The following is a 20,144-nucleotide window of genomic DNA, read 5'->3' as shown; positions in this document are numbered from 1 at the left end:
TTTTTCTTACTCCCTGACCTTCTTTTCTCCAGGTATGCAGTTGTGCATCTAGTGATCATTTTAGCAGCATAATAGCCCATAGTTTAGATCTTCCACAGTTAACTTACTCATCCTATATTTTATGGACATTCACTCTTGTAATTTTATGACAATCAGAGAGTGAAGTAACATCCATCTTCACTGTTAAAATCTGCTCACCCACTGGGTCAGTCAGATGGTGTGTCTTTGGTAGTATTAATAAGTGCCTTTGGATTGTTTCGTAAGTTGTAGCAACTGTTCTTCCCTTCCAACTTTGCTTGGCTCATCAAACATAGAAAAAAGCTGAGGTTTTTTTTCATTTTAAAAATTATTATTCTTTGAGAATTTCATGCAATTAATTTTGAACACATTCACCCTTTTCCCTTCCAGGTCCATCCCCATTTACCGCCTAACTCCCCTTTTGACTTTGTAACCTCTCGTTTTAAAGTTTAATAATGATCAATTTCATCTTGTGCTGTCCATATACTTATGGGTGAGGAGCCATTCCCTGGAGTATGGTTGACCCACCAGGGGCTAGAGTGTTAAAGAAAAAACTGACTCTCCCTCCCCAGGAGCCATTAACCGTCTATAGCTTATCAAGACCCTTCTGGCGTTCATGAACTTATTCCTACTCAGGTATAGACTGTTGACTGGCTTGATCCTGAGTAGCCAATCATACAACTGTCCTGCCATGGCCAGAAGTTAGTTTTATTCTAGTCCTCTTCTATCTCTGGCTCTTATACTCTCTCTTCTCCTTCTTCTACAATGGTCCTGGGTCTCGGGGAAGAGATGGTTTTCTCATTTTCATCTTCACTGACTGCTTTTGGGCTTGTTTGGGATTCTTCTTGAAGAATTGCCTGTTCATAGTCTTTGCTTGGCATTTAAGAGGAACTTTTAATTCATTAGAATTGTGTTACATGAAGCATAAATATCTTTCTTAGTGTACATTTGGCCTTTTAACACTGTGTTGCTTTATCATAGAGACTGTCTTGTTTTTTACAGTGATACATTTTCTTTATGAAATGGGTTTCTTCCTACATCTACTACAGCAGTCTTTTACATTTATTTCCAATATAAACATACAAATGTGGACATACATCTGTATGTGTGTTTAAATTTTAACACATTTCATATTTATGCATAAAGCAAGGTATGTTTAGCAGTCATAAAATGTAAATTCAAGAAACTATGTGTAGTCATACTTTTTAAAAATCTGAAGTAGAACATAAAACTAAAAATTTAAGAAAACATAAAAATCTCTACAACTTTAGATTTGGAATTGCATTGAGATACAACACCGAAAATTTAACCTGAAGGAGGAAAAAGATCAACTTTATTATCATTCAAAACAAATGAATTACTCCTGCAACAAGTGCATTTTGCCAAGGAGCAAGAGAAGCAAGGAGTAACCGACTTCATTACTGTTAAAATCCTTTGCTTTGTGAAAACAATGAGACAAAGCACAGATTTACTGCAAATCACTTATGGAATCAAGGACTTTGTACCCAGAGCATATAAAGAAGAATGATCATAATTTGACAACAATGAAGCAAACAACCCATCTTAAAAAGTGGATTACAAATAAGTATGTGAAATTGTGCTTCACCAAAGTCCATGGTCTTTACAGAAATAAAAATTAAAGCTACAGTGAGATAACATAGAAAAGTATCATGAAAATGGATAAAACACAAAATTAAGATCTTATAACAGCAAGTGCTCAAAAGAGGCAGAATGATTGCAGCCCTTGCATGCTGCTGGCTGGAATGGAAAGTGGCATAGCTGCTCTGAAGAACAAATTTCATAGTCTCCATACATATGGAATAGGACCCCAGTGTATGGAATATTTATGTTCATAAAAGCTTGCACACAAATATATAGCAATTTCACCTCTAGTTGCAGCAAACAAGTAACAATCAAGATGTCGTTTCAACAGCTAAATGAATAAACAAATCATGGTTTATCTGTTCCACCCATGCAATGGAATAATATTCAGCAATCAACCAGAATATTGAAGGTCCCTGCGATAGAAAACAGACCACAGTAAGTAGATTGTGTGTTGCACATACATGACACAGCACTGGAAAGAGAAGGGGGAAAAGAACTGGCCTAAGTTGCTTTTAAAAAAAAAGTGTTTGGACTGGATACTAAAAAACTAAAGAAAAAAAATACTGTCAAATATACAATGTTTCTGTAGGTAAGTTCGTTTCATACAGGGGTACTACATATACAAACCAGTGACTAGATTAGAAAATGGAAGCTGAGGACATAGTAAGGACAAACTACAGACAAACATACATAAACATACATATACAGACAAACATAACATACATAGTACAGACAAACATACAGAAACAGTATGAACTCAGGGTTAGCTGCATATAGATACATACAACAAAACATGAATGTGTATGGACATAAATTATTTCGTAGTTCTGCCAGTTGAAGGGAGATATAAACAGTGATTCTTTTGTTCCAAGGAACACATTCAGTGCCCCAATCATATTTTATAACACTATTAGTTCTCCAATAAAAGCAAATATGAGTCTTTACCAGAATGGACACAGGGAAACTACAAGAAACTACTACTGAAAGGAAGTAAATGGAATGCATATCAAAGGGCTCATGTACAAGTGGCCAAAGATAAAAAAAAGTTGAGTGAGAAGACAATAACACTCAATTATACCTCAAAAACACAATTTGCCAAGTCCATATTTATAAACAAATAATTGAAAAAGAGATGAAGAGCTTTCTTATAAAACGATTCCTATAAGTGTAGAAGGAATGAGTTAACCAGAGGTATACCATAGAAATGCTTGCTTCAGAAAAGATCCATGGATGAATGCTAAAATTAGTACGTGAAATCTTAAGTAGGAACTTCAAAGTCTTCACTTCCCATATTTCTTTTCAGTGACATTGATTGAATCCAGGGCCTCGTGCATGCTAGACAAGCATTCTGCCACTAAGCTACATCCTTAGTCCCAAAATAAATTTTAATTGCTTTAGTGATTTTAACACACTCACAGAGTCTCTGATACTCTCCTGCAGGAGATAGAATGAAATTCCTCATTCCCTGAATGCTGGCTGGACTGGTGACTTGCTCTTTTTTACTAGGCGTAATAAATGAGAAGCTTTAGGTAAGTTACAGTGAACTACTTAGGCACATAGTCAAAGTTAATACAGCTAGCAGTAGACCATGCTGATGGAAGAAAACAAGAAAAGCACTTTGCTAATGACACTCACCAAACCTATAACCCTATTCTCATTTTGGAAAAACCTTAGGCAGACCCAAGACCCAGTGTAGCACTGAAATATGAGTATTTTTCAAAAGCATGAAGGCCAGTAACAGTACTGAGAAGCTGCTGCTGCATGTCACAAGGTACTAAGGACAGGATAAAAGATTATAATGGGGAGAGGGAGGGTAGGACCAGGAGGGGAGGAGGGATGGGCTTATGGGGGGGATACAAAGTGAATAAAGTGTAATTAATAAAAAAAAATATTATAATGGTAGATGATGGACAGGCCCTTGGAACATGTAGTAGTTAAACTGGGAAATAACTAAACTATAGCTCATCAGTGTTATATGAATGATGATTTTTTTTTCTTTTGTCAATGTAATATAGTTATGTAAGGTAGTATAGTGAAAGTTACATGGTAAAACTATTTTTACTTTTACAAGTATATATAATATATATATGCAAATAAAACACAAATTAAAAGTTTAAAGAAGAGTAGTAGGAAAGAATCTTAAGTATATAAAGATAGATTAAAAACTGAAGAAAAGCACAGAACTTTAAACAGAGACACTGACAAACAAACAAACAAACAAACAAAAAAAACACCTTTATTCCATTGACAAAATACTCGATCCTGAAAAAAAATTCTTCCTAAATCTTAATGAAAATCATAATGTTTGTGTATGAATACTGTGACAAGTGGATTCTAAATTTTATTTGGAAGTATAAAAGACCAGGAAAAGTAATATTGTTTAAGAACAGGCTAGTTAATTTGCTTACCAAATACAAAGTACTTCTAAATAGTGGTCATTAATATCGGTATAGTACTGATTCAAGGTATGTAACTGGCTAGTGGCATAGGGCTGGATGTCAGAAAATAGCCCTACTCATGGATACTTGCAGTGTATTAAAGACCTGTTTATTATGAGATGGCCTTTTAAATAAAACACTCAAGGACAACTGGAAACTCACATGGGGAAACACTAAGTTAGACCCTTAATTTTCTCACACCATACATCAAAATTTCATTCCTGGCATTCCAGGGGATTATGACAAGTAAAACTAGAAGGTCCATATGACTGAATATAGAAGAATATCTTCATGGCCTTGGGGCTAGGATAACTAAGAAGCAATAATTGAAAAGGAAAATACCAATTTGACTACATTCAGAGTCAAAACCTAAATAGCTAAATGCATTTTGAATAGTAAAAAGAGAATCAAAAATAACAAAACCTACAAAAAGTTGAATGTATCAATATGAAAAATAGCCAGGCTTAGTGGTGAAGGTCTGTAATCCTAGCTACTTATGAAACTCAGGCCAAAGGACTGTTGAGTTTAAAATCTTGCTTGGGCAACAGTGAGCCAGGACGACTTTCAAAGAGCAGGACCCTATCTCAAAGAGTAAAAAGAGGGCCAGAGATAGCTCAGTGGCAGAGTGCTTTCCTGGTATGTTTAAGACCGTTTAATTCCCTAGCACTGACAAGAATGACCTAACCAAAAAATAAGCAATACAACCCCTTCCCCCGCAAATAAAAGAAGAATCCAAAAGCCTGATGAGCTTATGGAAAGGTGTTGTGCCTGACTAGCAATCAGGGAAATGTAAATAAACTCAGGAGCTCATGGCCCACGGGGGCCAGCGGCAGACTTCCAGCAGGAAACTACACAGACATTACTTAGTCATAGCTGGGAGAAAGGCTCAAGTAAAGGGCTTCGTGCCTATGACATCCTCAAACCAGGGAAAGACCAGTAAACCTTGAGGAATGTGTGCACATGAAGAGGCCCACAGGTCTGGGGCCTGGTGGGAGTGTGTTACCGCTCCCATTTTAGAGACTTGGGGCTGAGATTCAAGTGCACTGGGATATATTATACACTTGTCAAGTCACAGCTAAAACTTCATCCAGGATTCAAATGTTCTTTTGGAAAAAAAAAAAAAAAGAAAAAAAAAGAACATAAATACATATTTCACTGCTTGCATCACTTGTACATAGAAGAAAGGAGCAGCAAAGAAGTGGCTGAAAGAGGGGCATGTGCTTTACACACCCAGAATGACAAGTGCTGTCTCCAAGCCTGAGGGCCCAGGGTGAGCCCCTCAACTCCTGAGAAAGGCTCAGTCCTGGTATTAGGAAATTAAAATGTGCACATCAGTTGGCTGTCCAGAGCGGGTGGGGCCTGCACCTGCCAGAGAGGAATGTGGACTCTTTGGTTTAATCCTGGGAAGGGTTCATGGGGCCCCTGCAGTGAGGGTCAGAAAGGGGCTCAGCACAGTTGTTTTTCCAAGTCAAAGGAGAGACTGTTGTCTACTTGGCATGTTTCAGAGACGATGGGGGTGCCTCCCCTTCCATGGGGAAACAGTTGTCGGGACTGCCACCCCCTTCCCAGTTGGGTCTGTACTCACAGATCAGACATTTCCAAGATTCTGGAAGGGAGGTAGTAGGGCAGGATTTTGACCTCTACACATCAGTGGTGTTCCTCTTAGGCAAGAGCTTGGGGCAAATGTTCTAAGAAGTCTATTGGTTACCCCCATCTCCGAAAAGCCCAGAGTTGGTATTTCATAAAGATATGAAAAGATGGCCCTGCTACAGAGCAAACTGTGAGACCATAGTGAATGTGACAAGGGTCATCTGGACACGTAGACCCTGCATAAAGGACACTAGAACAATGTCAGGTGTTCTCTGCTGAACCAACCATTGTCAGAGTAGCTGCTCCTGGAGAGAAAGTACTGTTTTCTAGTGACAGTAAAGTCACATTTTCCTAAAAAACGGTCCCAGTTTTTTGATGCTTTCATTCCTTGGCTGCTTCTGTCTTGTCAGAGCCAGAATCTGGACCTAAGTGTGCAGGGCAGAACAAAACAATTTTGTTTTCTAGGAAAATGGGAGGTCTGGAATGGCGAATGTAGCCTCAGGCGTGGCAACTGCCCCAGCTGGGGCTACCCGCTGCCAAGTTTCACCCTTTCTCAAGAGAACCAAAACCAGACTGTACGAAGCATCATCCTTCTCAGCCAAAGGGCCTACTCATTAGGGTGATTTGCATTTTACTTAAGCATTGAAAAAAGATTGAAAGGAAATAGATCAAAATGTGATATGTTTGCCTGTGGATTAAAGGACTTCTAATGATTTTCATTTCCTTCCTTATATGTATTTTCTATTTTGAATGAATGATAAATTTAGAAGGCAGAAAGAGATTAGTTTGTGCAAGCCTCCTATATTTGTCTTGTACTCATCATCCTGGGGTTAGCACAATGTATCAGTGTCCTTCCTCATCTACCTCCTCCAATCAGTCCTTAAGATGTCCCCAAAGACCCAACCCAGAGCTCTTTCCTCCCCAGTTCTCCAAAACCTTCCATTTCCCAGCTTCATTTCCCCTGCATTGAACTCCCAGTCCAGGTCAGCATTTGAGCATTCCAAGTCCAACTCTCTGTAAGGCCCCAGGCCACCCTGTTGCCCACTGCCCTCTGCTGAGACTTGCTGGTGTCAGTAACTTCACCCAGCTGCTCACCCCTGCCCTCCTCCTCCTAACTGATTATAATCCTGCCTAATCTCCCAGATGTAACCTAATCTGCCTTCCTCTACAAGCTTCCCAAGGCTCTGGAGATTGTCCCCTCAATTGCTGTGGGGCTTATGTGTGCCTGGCCCTCAGCACAGGAACCTTGATTTCTTCCTCCCACATGTCACCTCCGGTGCCTGGCACAGGCAAGTCCCCTGAGCCAGCTCACTCCAATGGAGTAAACAAGCTGCCTATGCCCTCCCCTAGAAGAGGCCCTTTCTCTATCCCCTTCAATCAATTTCCCCGTCTTGGTGGATTTGCCAAAGCCCTGTGGATCCTGCACCATGAAGGAAAAAGCCCTCCCTAGGGCATCTGGACAGCTGCATCCAGGCCCTGCGTGACATTGCTGAGCTGCAGCCCCACAGCCTATGCCAGCTGCCCATGCCCTGCTCACAGACCCTGAGCCAGACCAGACCCTCTACCACCTGTGTCTCCACTCAGAGGCGAGAAGTAAGAGACAAGGACAGAAAGTGTAAAAAGCCATTCCCACAACAGCTGCCAGGAACAAGGCGAGGAGTGCAGTGTAAATGTATATTCACAGCTGGTACCCAGTTCCGCTTAGGAAAATACCTTGCTTGTGTGGACACCTGTTGTTTTTGCATACCCCGCAGCCAGACCTGGCTTGTGGAAATAGCCCAGTGAATCTTCCTTAGAGGGGTCCTTGTTTTCTACTCCCTAGTGGGTTGAGATTGAGGAATTCATTGCCCATTTCCAGAGGGGGCTTTGTAGCTGGGCCACAGCTTCAGAAACATAGCTGAACATCCCTCCGAGGCTGTCTTGTGCTTTGGTTTTGAGCAACAAGAGCCTAGCCGTATCCTGCAGCAGGAATCACTGGGAAAGAGTCTGTGGCCTCTTTCTCTCAGTAGATTTTAGCTGGTGGCCATCTTACACTCACTGATAAATGGCTCCTTAAGGACACATGTGTATACTTATGCATGTATCTATAGGCAAAAAGTGAGGGAAAGAGAACAAAAAGTGACAGGATATAAAAGGAAGGAGAGAAAGATCGTCACTGTACTAGGTCCAGCTGTGGCTGGCACAGCTAGGTTTGGATTCATAAGCCAGAAAAATATCCCATTTTCCTTATCTAGATCATGTCGGGTTCTGTCATTTGTTACCAAGAGCCCTCACGAATATATAAAGTTACGGATAAGCTATGAGCCTAAGGAGATAGGTCTGGGGTTAAGTCTAGGTTAAAAAAAAATGGGAATTACCCTAAGACCCTAAGAGAGTAGTGTTAAGCTTTGGAGGGTAGACAGGAAGGAAGAAGATGAGCTAGAAAAAATGTGGCCAGGGGCCCCAGCTTCGCCTGTGCACTGGCCAAGAAGCTCTGGGAAAGGGGCTTCTTACAGCTGTGCACAGACTTTCTACTGTTATAGTGCAAACTCGCTTTCAGAGAAGTTGTCTTAGTAGCCTGTGTTTGCAGCACTTCACAGAGCATGTTGTATTTTGTATTTAGGCAAAGATTGCAAGATATATTTGACTTGAGATGGACAGTGACATGACAGCTGAAGATGACCTGTGGAATCCCAAGAAATCCTGGGAACAATGCTAGGCTTTGTACAACTCCAGAGTTCATCGTACTGGAGACTGCCCTGAATGTCTTTTCTCATAATGGAGATAACAGGCCTAACACATAAATCTCAGAGTAAATAGAAATGGTTCTGTGGGCCAAAAGGTGCTAAAGAGGACAGGCAATGACAGAGCCAGCCTTAAGTGAGCCCAGGAAGCAGAAAGTGAGCAGCACAGCTGCCTACATAACTAAATCAGTCCACCCAGAAATCCATGCTGTAAGAAGTCACTGTCCAGGTCTCCCAAGACACATTTGCAAAGGAAGGTTCCAGGCAGCAAGAGCAGCCCCAGGAAACTTTAATATACAATGGAATCTGGGTTAAGCACTATCTTCTCCAAAAGTTGAGCTCACAGGACATTCCCCAGAAACCTCTGGAGAGGTGGGGAGGAAAGTTTCTGGAGGTCTTTGGATGAAGAAAACAAAAAAGTGGCCTTGATTTTCAAGGAGAAATTACACAGGAAGAAAAAAATGTTTTTAATCTAATTAAGAGCGATCTTTTCACCTTCATCACAACATCACGGAAATGTGCCAGTTCTTAACTTCACACAATAATCAAAGCAATTAAGGAGAAGCCTTGGAAACTGGTGCAGATGTTCTCAGAATGTTTAATGGGGAAATGAGTTGCAGGCCTCATTCTTAGCATCCGGCTCCAGGCCCTGGCTACCAAATCCAGACATCTGCTGGGGCCCCACCCCCAGGCCTGGAGGGCGTGTGCTTGAGAAACACAGGTCTCTTCCCAGGCTGCCTCCAGCGAGGCCAGATCTGGGGCCCCAGAGGCTCCCCATGATTCCTCAAGCCAGAGCCTGGACATAGTCAGAATCACCTCAGAGCTAGGGGGAAGCTTAATGTCAAAATTATGTTAACAACTGATGTCAAAAGTAATCAACTCAAACTGGCTCCCCCACTCCTGCTGGCTGCAGAAGGACTATAAGCAGAAGAGGGGAGGGCACAGAGCCCCTGGCAGGGTCTGGGGGAAACTCTTCATTGACCTTCTCAGCATGAACAACATGAAAAGGTGTGGCAGCATTAGTGCAGTGTGACTCTGTGGGCCTTGGCTCAGCATTGTTAAACTAGACACAAGAATCAAACTGGTTCATCTTTGAGGAATTTCCAAGAATAATCAGAAACTATGTAGAAATGAGGATGCTGCTTACTTAGGAAATAGCCTGTTTTAAAGAACAGAAGGGCGTACAACTAAACTTGAATGGCTTGAGAGTAAAGAACTTGCTATACAGGCAGCTCATTAAATGACGTTGGAATCCCTGCTGTGTGGCACATACAAAGAACACAGAGGTAAGGAAAACATCCCTAGTTTTGAGGACACATAGGCAGTATGGGTCCTCACACATGTACAACTTTTAGCATTAATGTTCTCTTTATATCAAAGGCTTCTTAATATAAGAAATACCATGTATGTCTCCTGGGGCCTGTTTTACTGCATACAGGGTAGGCCAAAGACAATGGAAAGAAACTTCTCAAACTAAGCCTTCAGTGGCGGTCAATACTTCATCTTCACTTCACTAATGGAACCTTAATGAGTGTTGCAAGCCAATTTCCAACTGCTCAATGGAGTGCTTTCTTAGGAAGTGGCAGGCACAAGTTTCTTACTATTCTTTGTCCATGCAGCTAGCTCAAGAAAGTGTGATAGGAATGGGGATAAAGTATTTAAGAATGAAAGTAGCATGATGCACTTTTTATCAATAGGATTTTGAGGACTGCCATGTATAGAGTGTAGCAAAGAGAAAACGTGAGAATTGGGAGGAACCAAAAAAACCAACGGGAACCATCAAAAACCAAAACAAAAAGCAACAACAAAAATCCCAAACAAGACAATGGTGGTTGCACATGCCTTTAACAGCAGCACTCAGGAGGCAGAGGCAGGCATATCTCTCTGAGTTGGAGGCTTGCCTAATCTATAGAGGGAGCTCCAGGACAGCCAGGACTACACAGAAACCATGTCTTGACACACACACTACAAAATAAAACAAGACAAAAAAAACTTCAACAACATCCAAAACACCCCCCTTCCCCAAATAAATATGGTGGCATTAACAGGGGAAGAAGCTGTAGCTATCAACAGTGGAAAAATCATAAAAGCATAATTTTAAAAACTTCCAGGAAGGTTCCAAATATAACTTTTCTCATTTAGACTTGAAATCAAAAGTCTTATCCTAAAAATCAGAACAAGCAACCCTAACATCAGTAACAGCAAAATAAAACCGTATATGATCCATCCCTTCAACAGTAGACAGAACACTATAAATTAGGAATTATCCATGAGAGGAGAATATGCCCAGCATTGTTTGCCTGTGTGTGCAAAAGGCCAGAAGAGACTTAAGGTGCTCTGTCAAAAGAGTGAGAATGCTAAGTAGTGTCAACCAAAATAAGGTGCCACTCTCCACAAAAATACTTTTACAGAAACTCAGAATTAATGTCAGTGATTACTTCTGGGGAGCAGTCAGTGATTTATAGCAACCAAGTGAACATCACAAAAAAGAAACAGCACAAGTGGTAGTGTACCCAGCAAAATGGCTCAGTGTGAAGAACAACTTTCTACAAAAATGGTAGGACTTATGACATTTTAACTTGTTCTTATATACTTGCCTTCCCTTATCCCACCCTGGTTTGGTGGCAGTGTTGAAGATGGTAGATCATACTACAAGTATGGTCCCTGGCCTTTGTTTGTGGAGGAAGCAGTACAGATTTTATTCTAAAACAGTCATTTTTGTTTCACATTGTTTGGGGGAAGCCTGAAAGACTGATGTAAAAACTGCATTATTTTTAAACTCAATTCCAAATTTACTCAGTGTGGAAAATAGTGGACATTATTTGCAAACACCATAAGACATCAAAACAGTGATAGTGATTTTGGGAAGGATCAGTTGAAGCATACAAAAGACCACTTGAAAGCCACAGAAGACAATCTTCAGAGATTTTCTCTGGAAGTTAAGGGCATTTAAAGTAATGGTGTGTGCTAAAGAATTCACAAAACAGAGCCGGATGTACAGAGCTGGATGCTAAGAAAAGCCCTGACAACATTGGAAACCATTACCCTATTGCAGATTTCTATGCTCATCTCAAGCTACAAGTAAAAGTAAAGACAGGACTGTAAATAGTCTATCTAACTATTGAAGAAAAACTCCAATCCAGTTAATTTGCACAAGCTGGAAGAATCCTGCTCCCCCACCTCTGATTCCTACAAGGAAATCTTTCATAATGAACTGAACATAAGTGGAAAGAACAGAGACTTCAGAGACCACATATAGCTTCACACACACAAAAATAGCTTAGGAGTCACTAAAAATCACTTATAGTCTGTAGCATTAGAAAAATATGGAGGCAGAAAAGAATCTTATGTTCACAGTTATTATATAAAATATTGAAAGTATATAACTTTAAACAAAAGTTATGAAATATACAGAGAAACATTAACAAAGTACAGAAGGCTTAAAGTAGCACAGACACCAGACCTTACAAAAGTATTGTTTTTAATTAGGCTAGGGAATGGTTTAGCTGGTTAAAGGACTTGCTGCCTAAGTGTGGTGACCTGAATTTGAGCTCCAGAACCCACATAAAGATATAAGGAGAGAAGTACACAAAATTGTTCCCCAACCTACAAATGGGCATAATGGAATACATACCTGAGTAATAATAAAAAGAAATAGTATAAATTGTGCTGAAAGAGCAAAAGAAAATGATAGACAAAGAATTAAAGAAAACGGAGAATAATGGAGAATGAAATACAAATTAGAAAATGGAATTAAACAAATTTTGGAACTGAAAAGTATGAACAAATGAAAAAACCCATTAGAATTTATCAGCAGAGCTGAATGGATACAAGAATCAGTGGACTCGAGGATCAAGTAAAATAACAAGTATGAGCATCAGAAAAAAAGTGAACATCCTGAGAGTTCTATGATAAACTACCAAGTATACTGATATCTATGTTGGAAATCCTGGAAAGTAGGTGAAAGAAAGAGCAGGAAGAGTACTTAAAGTTATAGCTTGCCAAATTTGATTAAAGATGCAAAACTCTATGTCCAGGAGCAAAACCAAAAGGGTCCAGGAAGGATAACTAAAAGTCACACAGAAAATACACTATCAATTGTTGAAAGACAAAACAGATTAGGAAAAGCAAAAGAAACATGGCTTATCATGTAGTGATTCTCAATACAATTAATAACATGTTTGTCATCAGCAAGTATGGAGTCCAGAGGGAATGAAATAGCATGTTCTAAATACAGAGAAGAAAAATTCTGTCAACAGAGAATTTTTGTTCCAACAAAATTACTCTAACATCGAGAAATTAAGAGCTTCTCAAGTGAATAAAATCTGGAAAGCTCATACTATATTGGTTCTACAAAAAAAAAAGAGAGAGAAAAAAGTAATTCAGGCTCAAATAAAAAGGGATTAAAAGTAACTAGAATCCACAAAAACAAGCACAGAACTTGAGGACTAGGTAGCTACGTAAAATATAAAAGCCAGTATTATGTATAGTATCTAAGTTTTTAAATGTTTATTATTTCTTGTGATAAAAGCACATGATATACATATCTACTATCAATCTTATGGTATTGGGGATATTCATATCATAAATACACAACTTGAAATTATGTGGACTTGAAGAGGCTAGAGCTAGATAGGATCTTAATTTTTCTATGATTTTGAAACTATGTTGGTATAAACTCAAACTAGAATGTTATAAAGTTAGGATATTAAGTGAAACTCTAGTCAAATTATTCACAAAAATGTCTTGAAAATATATACTCTTCAACATGCAAAAACCTTATAAATTATCTCAACAAGTAAAATGTTGAATTGACTGAAAAGCCATTTCCATATCTGTATTACAAATGAAAAGATTAAAAATATTATCTCACTCAAGATTATCTTTTCTAATTCCCAGCATTTGACTGCATATTTTATGATTTCCCTGTTTTTGATAGCTGAGTAGTATCTTGAGTGAGGTAACCCAGAAGAAGAAAGACATATATGTATATACTCACTCCTAAGGGAGTTATTAGACATATAACATAGGATAAACATTCTAAACTCTATACTCCTAAAGAAGCAAAACAACAAGGAAGACCCTAGGGAATACGCTCAATTCTCATTCAGAAGGGCAAACGCAATAGACATTGGAAGCAGAAGAAGACAGGGCACAGGATAGGAGCCTACCATAGATGGCCTCTAAAAGACTACTGATCAAGGTATCAAAGCAGAGGGTGAGACACATAGCCAAACTTTGGGCAAAATGCATGGAATCTTATATAATTATATAATAGACCTGGAGGGGACAGGAGCTTTAAAAGGAGACCAACAGAAAGAAAAAACAAACAAACAAACAACTGTGCCCTGGGGTCCCTTTAGAGACTGATACCCCAACCAAGGACCATGCATGGAGAGGACATAAAACTCCTGTTCAGATGTAGCCCAAAGACTCAGTCTCCAAATGGGTTCCCTAGTAAGGGGAGCAGGGCTGTCTCTGGCATGAACTCAGTGGTAGGCCCTCTGATCCCCTCCCCGGGGGGGGGGGGGAGGGGGAGGGGTACAGGCTTGCCAGGCCACAGAGGAAGACAATGCAGCCAGTCCTGATGAGACCTGGCAGGCCAGAGTCAGATAGAATGGGAGGAAGTCCTCCTCTATCTGTGGACTAGGGAAAGTGCATAAGGGGAGGAGAGGAAGAGAGGGTGGGATTAGGAGGAGACAAGGGAGGGGGCCACAGCTGAGATTCAAAGTGAAGAAATTGTAATAAATAATAATCATTTAAAAATAAATAAAGAACAAAGCAAATAAAATGTAATGTAAAAAATAAAAATTTAATTAAAAATAGACAATAAACATCACAGAAATATAAAAAAATAAATAAAAAAAGAAAAAAATTATCTCCAAAATGAGGGAGAAGTGAGGGGAAGGGAGAGAGAAAGAAAGAGATACATAGACACAGAGAATGGAGAATCAGAACATACTATAATAGAACTTGCTAGAATCAGCTTGGGTAGGAAAACCTAATTTGTGGTTGAACTGCTGAAGTTTAGATAAGGACAAATGTAAAAGGTAAAAAGTCAAAGGTACTTAGTTTGGGGGAAAGCTTTAAAAGTTTCATGAATTACTTCCTCCAGGAGCTTGATCAGATTGTTATAGCTAGTACTAGAGAAGAATTCTCCTGAAACTTTCAATATTGGGGAGAAGGGGAAGAACCATTTTGGAAATAAATAATAGTGTTTTTCTTAGAAGGGTTTACCCTTATGGGAAATTATACTAGGTCCTAACCAGCTACCGTTTATAACAGCCTAGCTCACTTAAAGCAAGGTTACTCAATTCCAACCAGCTCTAGACATTTTTTGTGTGGAAAACAAATGTCCAAACATCAGAACAGTTCACTGTAGCCATCCTATGCCACACAAGAAGAGAGAAAAATATTGAAGAACAGTTGTGAAGTTCAATCAAGAGGCTTAAGATTAGTAAAAGTGAGATTGAAGCATAGGACTATGGAATGCTTCTTATACTCTAAACCTTTCTCTTTTATTAGTAAAGATCAGCAGCATCTAAAAGACAACTTTTGAAAATACAGCAAGCATCAGGGCAGACATTCCAGATTTGTTGAAATTATCACAGATGTTTGAACTGTGAAACAGAAGAAGGCAACATTCAAGGACAGTATCAACAAAGGGACCAAAGTCATAGAAAAATATGGAAGTGCTGGGAACCAGAAATTTCAATGCATTAAAAATACCCTTCATGGACTCATTTGATTGCACACAGCTGAGAAAAAAATTCAGATTACCTTTTTGTACAAACAACAAAAACTAAAAAACAAAAATGAACAAAATATATTGAGAATTTGGCTGAGTTGTTAAAGTGCTTGCCATGTAAGTACAGGACCTTAGTATGGCTCCCAGATCCTAAGTAAAAAAGCTGGGCATAGTGTGGAGACATTATAAAATATGCAGATCCCTAGCAATCCTAGAAATAGACACAGAGAAGTCAAAGAAACATTTGAAACAACAGTAACTAAAAATTTCCTACAAATTAGTATCATATACTAAACCATATGCCCAGGAAGCTGACAGAACACCAAACAGGATAAACACCAAAACCTGCATATAAGCTTATCATTATCTACAGGAAATCAAAAATTTAAAAAGTCATAGAAGAGCACTCTTCTATAAAGTAGCAACCATACAAACTATTTTCAATCTCTCCTACGAAACCATGTAAGCAAGAAAAGTAGAGTGAAAAAAACAAAGTGCCTATATATTATTATGTACTCTGGAATTGTCTTTCAAAAGTGAAGAAATACTTTCTCAGATAAAGAAAATGTGAGTAAAGTTATGGCTAGTTGACTCTCTTTGTAAGGAATGTTGAAGTCTTGTAAACAGAAGGAATATAGGTATGAAACTGAGACAGACCTAAAGAAAGGAAGAACATCAAAGGTAAGTGAATGTAAACTATTACCTTTTATTTTAAAATAAGCCTAACAGGTAGAATTTATTCAAAACAATTGTTTAATTACATTTACATATACCTAAGTGAAATGAATGGCAATGATGATTTTAAAAAGATGAAGATGGAGTTATGGTTACTTTAGGTCATACCATATGTTAATTGGTATGTTATTATTTGAAAGTGGTCTTAGATTAGTTGAAAAGTGGATACAAAATCCAGAGAATTATCCAAAACAGAAAAAATGCAGTGTAAGAAGTATATAGAGAGAAAGTGAGAGAGAGTCTATGGTTCTCAAAAGAACCATAGACATTACAGGTCTCAGTAGTTTTATAGATAATAATCCTAGTAAACTAACTTTTCACAAAAATGTATAGTAAAACCAGTTTGTATTCAGCAGGTTGTATCTTAGCAATCTCCTGGGTTCATGGTACCAGAGTCTCACACATAATCACGTGTTTACAGTAGATTTCAGATCAGCCATTGGTCTCACTAGACAAATACTTGAAGCAGCTATTTCAAAGAGTTAAAGACATTGGTAAATATAATAAAAATATAAGTATAGAGTAGGAAAAAACAGCAAAGAACCCCCCCCAAAACTTAATAGGACTGGTACTGTAGTCCAACGGCAGTACAGTATTTGTTTAGAATGAACAAAACTTAAAGTTTCAACTTCATCAATTAAAAAAATATGTACTACTGAATTTCGCCTTCTGATTTAAAAAGTTCAAAGATAATCTGAGGTTAAATAATTGGCAAGTTTTATTAATGTGAATCAGTTTCAGCAGGAGAAACAACTTCATTCAGCATGGATATTAAGGATTCACATCTCAAATCCAATTTACAGAAGCACAATGGTGATGAAAAAAGCCAGGCTTCTAAAGAAGATTATCCCATGCCTGAGCCAGTTCAATAAAATCTACAAAACCATCAAATGTGAGAAGAGGTCTATTTTGAAGGTTAAGAAGACAATGAAGAACAAGCTTATGTTTGATCATCAATTTGAGTACATTGATGAGAACTTCAAAATTAGCTAAGAATGTAGAAAGACAGGAGACAGGTAGCTTTTGCCATGTTCTCAAATCAAAAGCCTTTTAAAATGCAATATTTAGTTTGAACATTTATTTTCTGAGGATTTAAAAGATCCTAAGGTGGGAATGCTCATTTAAAAAAAGATGGTGATAGATATCACATGGAAGTATCTTTTCTAAGAAGTTAATACAAAAGCTTTTATGTTTTTACAAAGGCAAGATTTATGAAAAGATGCACAGGATAATAAACTTATTTTCCTGAAAGACTTTTTTACCCAAACTTAACAGGCATATGATGAAGAATAGTATACTGAAAACATCTCAGTTGTAAAACATCTCAATTGTAGGTGAAGAAGGTTGTGAACTTAATTGAAGGCTTTTGAAGAAATCTGTGATGCCAAATAGCTTCTCTTTTCCTTTCTCCCTTGTCCCCATATTTCTTTATCATATCAGATGGCTTGAATTTAGTGCTGTGATATTAGCAAGGTGTCTTGGAATCTAATAAGTAAGCCAATAAGTTAGACCCAGAAGCCAAAGACGTTTAATAAATGCACTGAAGACACACCAGCTGAGTTCCACTTACAAGGAAGATTTCAATAATGTATATCATGTTGAGAAAATTATTTTCCTCCCCTAAAACCACGATATTAACGAATAAAATATGCCACATGGAACTATTTGAACCCGAAGTTTGAAAATGGGAAATAAATGGAAATATATGAGAAAACATACACGAGAAGACAAAACTGTGAAGAATAAGTACAAAGAGTAAAAACCATTAGTAATATGTTAGACATTATTCCACATAGACAATTACTAAGCATCTTAAAGTCTATTAAATCCTTGATTGTCATGGTGTTTAAAATAAACAGGACCCAACTAGTATACTGCTTACAAGAAACCTTCACATATAATGACATACAAAGTAAACATAAGCAAAATAAAAAATATCTATAGTGTTAACACTAGTCAAAAGAAAGTGTATTTCAGTATTAAGATGGAGTGGACTGCAAGTAAGCAAAGACAACAATTTGCCAAGAAGATGAAATACCTATAATGTGTATGTTTTTCAAAACACACGACTTTAAAATCTGATAGAACTTAAAGGCACTATACTCTTTTAGACTTGAATACTTTCATACTCCTGTTAAAAATAAATACTTCTAGTATGAAATTCATTCAGGACATAACTGAAATGAATCTCTTCATTTATTAACCATACAATATATCTATATATATCCTCAACAACAGAATATACACTATTCTTATGTTTAAATGTATTTAACTAAGATCAATAATTTTTGGACATACAACACATCCTAACAAAGCTGAAAGAATATAAATGGACTGATGGAGTGCCGCCAAAGTACAATTAATTTTCAAAGAATAGGAAAATAGGGAAAAAACCTTGAAATCCTGAGACCTGAAAATTAAGCAAGCATGTCTAAATAAACATGTGGTTCAAAGAAGAACTCTGAAGATAAATTTTTTACATTGTAACATCAAGTTTGTGATGCAGTGAAAACTGTTTGAAGTAGTTTTTATAGCATTGAAAATAAAGTATTGACAATAAAATATACTTTCAGCTTTAGAAGATTGAACAACAACAGGAAAGAAGGAACAATAGAAATTAAAGGAGAAAATCAACAAAATAAAAAGGTTATTGCATTAATAAGTAAGTAAAAATGACAAATTCTTTAATCAGGCTAGCTAAACAAGAAAGACAAGGCATGAATCACTAATGCCAGACACAAAAGATGGAATAATGGATTAAAATAAATGACGTAGACTAATTTCTTGGAAAATATAATGTGTCAAGTGTTGCAAAGAAGATATTAATTTCAAAAGTCAACCTAAACAGCACCATGCTCAGAAGAGTTTACTGATTAATTCTGACAAATATTTAAAGAACTTATATAAAATTTTCTACAGTGTCTTTCAGAAGGTAGAAAATATTGCCTAACTCATTTGTTGAAGCCAAATTGTCCTAATTTCCATAGCAAACACATTCTAAACAAGCTGTACATATAAAACAACATACTGCAAAACATTAATATGCCAAATCTTAAGAATATCAAAGCTGTTCAAGGCTATGAAACATTGAAAACTCAGTTAAGTGATCACAAGAAGCAACAACACTGTTACATAGCTATGTCACTGAACACAAATATGCATCTGACAAAAATCTTTAGCAATTCATGGTAAAAAGCAACAACTCTAGAACATTAAAACCTCAGGTAAGTATTCACAAGAAGCAAAAAAGAAGTTACATGATTATATCACAGGACACAATAACGCATCTGACACAATACTAACTCCTAATTTAAAAAAGCTCATTGGAACATTAAAAACCCAGGTAAGTAATCTCAAGGAGCAAAAAGAAGTTACATGACACAATTTACAACTCTTAATAATGAGAATAAAATCCCAGGACCTCTGGACATTAAAAACTCAGGTAACCTGATCACAAGACAGAAGAAGCAAAAAGAAATTACATGATTATTTCACTAGACTAAAAAATCTGATAACATTCCTTACCAATTCAATAGTAAAACAAAACAACAAAAACCTCTGGAACATTAAAATCTCAGGTAAGTAATCACAAGAACCCAAAAGAAATTATGATTAAATCATTGGACACAAAAGTGCATCTGTTTGACAAAATCTTTTACTAAGTTATGATTTAAAAAAAAAAAAACAAACAACTCTGGAACATTAAAATTTCAGGTAAGTAATCACAAGAAGTTACACGATTGTATTACTGAACACAAAAATGCGTCTGACAAAATTCCATACCACACGTAATTACAAAAAACACAACCAACAACTCTGGAAAATTAGAAATTCAGGTAAGTGATCACAAAAAGCCAAAAGAAATTACATGATTATATCATTGGACACAAAAATGCATTGGACAAAACTTTTTACCACCTCATGATTAAAACAACAACAACAAAAAAAACCCCTGGAACATTAAAAATTCAGGTAAGTGATCACAAGACACAAGCAAAAAGAAGTTACATGATTACATCAGTAGACACAAATCTAACAACATTCTTTACCGACTCATGATCAAAACAGAACAAACAACAAAAAGCTCTGGAACATTAAAATCTCAGGTGAGAAATCACAAGGAGCCAGAAGAAGTTAAATGATTATTTCACTGGACATAAAAATACATTTGACAAATATTCTATACCAACTCATGATTACAACAAAACAAACAGACAGACACAACCAACAACTTTGGAACATTAAAAATTCAGGTAAGTGATCACAGACAGAAGAAGCAAAAACAAA

The 20,144-nt window shown here is 37.5% G+C and overlaps 1 protein-coding gene across 2 annotated transcripts in view; it reads right to left on the bottom strand.

The window, feature by feature from the left end:
* Window positions 1-20,144, bottom strand: part of Kcnq1 (potassium voltage-gated channel subfamily Q member 1) — a 331,420-nt gene that overhangs the window by 168,510 nt on the left and 142,766 nt on the right. The window lies entirely within an intron of this gene.

This window comes from Psammomys obesus, unplaced genomic scaffold, assembly GCF_907164565.1.
Source record: "Psammomys obesus unplaced genomic scaffold, mPsaObe1.curated_primary_1811, whole genome shotgun sequence".
Classification (NCBI taxonomy): Eukaryota; Metazoa; Chordata; class Mammalia; order Rodentia; family Muridae; genus Psammomys; species Psammomys obesus.
The sequence above is the reverse complement of the archived record's forward strand: the minus strand, read 5'-3'. Positions and strand labels throughout refer to the sequence as shown.